Source organism: Pecten maximus, chromosome 7 (assembly GCF_902652985.1).
Source record: "Pecten maximus chromosome 7, xPecMax1.1, whole genome shotgun sequence".
Classification (NCBI taxonomy): Eukaryota; Metazoa; Mollusca; class Bivalvia; order Pectinida; family Pectinidae; genus Pecten; species Pecten maximus.
The window spans coordinates 23,459,556-23,463,240 of NC_047021.1; the positions used below are offsets into that span (position 1 = coordinate 23,459,556).

Consider the following 3,685-nt stretch of genomic DNA (forward strand, 5'->3'; position numbering starts at 1 on the left):
TGGGGCGACAGCAGACAGTGTCATATGAGAAAGAGTGTCTGGGGCGACAGCAGACAGTGTCATATGAGAAAGAGTGTCTGGGGCGACAGCAGACAGTGTCATATGAGAAAGAGTGTCTGGGGCGACATCAGATAGTGTCATATGAGAAAGAGTGTCTGGGGACAGGTGTTCGTCCTGATCTCTCCGATGTCCCGGTACACTGTACACATTGAGAAACCATCCCCGATATATTTAAACGAGGATCAATGACGGAACACACGTCCATCATTGCCTTCACTATTCTGAACATATTTTGAGATTTTTTGACAACATGAACACATGACTATAAAACAGCTCTTGTCATTGACGCTGCTTATTGTTGCTAGCTATATTTCCTGTGTCTTTTTTATTTTTGTTTTTTTGTTTGTTTTTTTGTTGTTCTTTCTCGAACTTTTTGTCGTGATTGCTATGGTTTATGCGTTAGTTTGGTTTTGCTCTGGTGTTGTTTGGGTGATTTAGGGCTTGTTCTCATTGTATTCGCCGTGTTTTGTAGTGTTGCACATATTATTTTTTTCTTTAATAGATGAACTTCAGTATTAGTAATTTGGAAACAAACAAACAATTTTTGTTATCATTAAAAAAATAAACCAGCTTACCGCATAGTGTACAGTTTATTCAGAACACACACTGTTAGACTAACGAACAATATTACCAATATTCAATAATTGCATCTTATCAGTTAATAAAAAAAAATCATTTGGCATAGAATATCTTCCGAATAATATTAATGTGATAACTATACAGTAAGATTACTTAGTAAAAGCCCTTTTTATTTGGTGGCCATTTGAAGGACTCTTTCACCTGTAGAAGGGCTACAGGTATTTCGGTACAGTTAGGTGGGCACTGGTCAACACTCCGTCCTTGAAAGCTTCAAAGGAGGTCGCTATGATGATATCCAGCCAAGCATTCTTTATACTAACTTTTAACATTTATTGAACTGCTTTCAGTTGCCAGTTATTTGCTTATAATGCCAACTAGACAAAGGAAAATTTAATGAAGCGAGCTTTATCAGCACATACCTGCCAACTGAAAGCGGTTCAATGCTTATATTTAGCGCTTGCGATTTAAAAAAAAATCACTTTAATGAACAGAATTCAAGTATCACCACTATTCTCGGCTGTGAGCCTGTTAACAGCTCTACTATGTTGTTCCGCGTAAAAAAATAATGCGTAAGTTATAGAAAACCAGATCAGAATAGTAAATGTAATACTAATTTCCAAATACCAATTTTCTACGGCAGAAAGTTTATTTTCCATTCTTTTATTTTGACGGGGCCGCAGCCATATGCTACTTTTCTATATTCACACGCCAATTGGCAGTTATGCGCTGGTAGCCCCCGCCTGCAGTTGGTAGGGTCAAATAGTGGTGATGCCATAGAGTGGTAAATACAAAATGTATTGCAACCAAACGTACCTGTATGAGATAGGGGTTTATTTGTACAAATCGCGTCTCTCTCGCACCTGTATGAGATAGAGTTTTGGTTTCCGCACCAAATGGAACACACCTTCCTTGTCATAAGTTTGTCCGACTGGTTTTGACAAGGCACATTTTTGAAACACAGTGGTGAAGACCTGGAAGAGTTCTGTACGAGCTAACGCCTCGCCAATACACCGACGTTTCCCAAATCCAAATGACATAACATTGGCGGCCATCTTTTGATCCAATGTACCATCTTCAGTGAGGAATCTTTCTGGGTTAAACTTTTTTGGGTTATCCCATATTCGTTCTTCAAAATTGACCGAGTAAAAATTGAAAAAAAAACACGGTGCCCCTGGGAATAAAATAATCACGTATTGTGACGTCACAGGTTGTGGCATGCGGAAGTCCAAAAGGAACAACAGCAGCGATGCGTTTAGTTTCTAAAATTATGGCTTCCGTGTAAGGTAAATTTGATCTGTCCTTAAGCATAATGGACCTGTTCTCAACTACTGTGTCGATTTCATGTTGTACTTTGTTCTGTATGGCCTGATGTTCGGCGAGGTACATGATAGCTCAGCTCAGGATACCTGTCGTGGTATCGAAGCCTGCTCCAACAAAGTCAGACACAGATTCATTTATCATCTCATCTCGTAATCCCACACGTGATTTCTCCTCTTCACTTAGTCGAGCAGCAGCACTGATGAGCCCGTCTGTGACGTCCCGCAATTCGTCATTGTCGAAAGTTTCTGTGTGTTCTGCAATTTTCTTACCATGTAGCAGTTTTGATTTTGAAGACAAATTAATAAACGTTTGAAATTTGCTCGGTAGTATGAATCGTAAATATGACACTGTGTCAAAAGGACTGCCTGTCCTAACGAACTCGCTGAACTCTTTATTACCTCTTAAAAGTTCCAAGAGGTCAGGGTCCTCGCGCCCATTTTCTCCAATACCGTAACATAGCTGGTATATAATGCTACCTGTTGCAACAAAAAGTGACTCGTTGGGGTCAAATAGTTCACCATTGTGATCTAGGAATTCTCTTATTAAAATGTTTGCTTCGTTTTCAACCAGGTCATGTAAAGTGCTGCTCCGGCTGTCGGTGAACGTTTTGAGAACGCCAGTTGCAACCAATCTGTTGTGAACAAATCTAGGCGTGTAATAACTAAAGGTCAAGCCCCGGTCTCCTCCGTAGAGCTTCGTGGAGAAGAAATCAGGCCTGTCAGAGAATATATCGGCCGTATCCCCGCCCAGGACTTCTTTAACCATGTCCCGTCCACACACGATCACGGTGTTGTAAGATCCAATACGAATTCTGAAAATATCTCCATAGGTCTGACGCTATTTTGCAAAAGTATTTGGGGGATGTGAACCAAATAAAGGGAGATGTCCGACAATAGGAAACCCACCAAGGCCCTGGGGGTAGCTTCACATTGTTTAGACTCCCACGAATGAACTTCACACACAGGTAAATGGTGGCGATCAAAATAGAAAATGTTATAAAATCCATGTTGGCTGTGCTGGTGTCCGTCTGCCGTCACATGCACAAGTATGTAGGTATAATGCTAAATGTTGTTTATCTTGCTATTGATATCCCATATCCCACAATACTGCATCCCCTATTGCACACGAGGTATTTTATCTGACGACCATCATTAAAAACAGTCGCCATTTCACAATGCACGCATCATAAATTGTAAAATGTGCATTTGTAGGCCTTTTTAGAGAGACTTTCTTATCTTGTCAAGGCCATAATAATATCGTCGCCGATATAGAGTTATTTCCCTTTCTGTTTCTTGTCCGGATCATAGTAATGCCGTCTCCGATATAGAGTTATTGCCCTTCCTTTTTTGTCCGGGCCATAGTAATACCGTTACCAATATAGAGTTATTGTCCTTCGGTTTTCTTGTCCGAACCATAGTAATACCATCGCCGATATAGAGTTATTTCCCTTTCTGTTTCTTGTCCGGATCATAGTAATACCGTCGCCGATATAGAGTTATTTCCCTTTCTGTTTCTTGTCCGAACCATAGTTATACCGTCGCCGATATAGAGTTATTTCCCTTTCTGTTTCTTGTCCGGATCATAGAAATGCCATCTCCGATATAGAGTTATTGCCCTTTCTGTTTCTTGTCCGGATCATAGTAATGCCATCTCCGATATAGAGTTATTGCCGTTCATTTTTCATGTCCGGGCCATAGTAATACCGTCCCCGATTTAGAGTTATTGC

General features: G+C 40.5%; 1 pseudogene; it reads right to left on the reverse strand.

Moving 5' to 3' along the window:
• Positions 1 to 631: 631 nt before the first annotated feature.
• Positions 632 to 3,119, reverse strand: LOC117330295 (annotated as a pseudogene).
• Between the last annotated feature and the right edge of the window lie 566 nt (positions 3,120 to 3,685).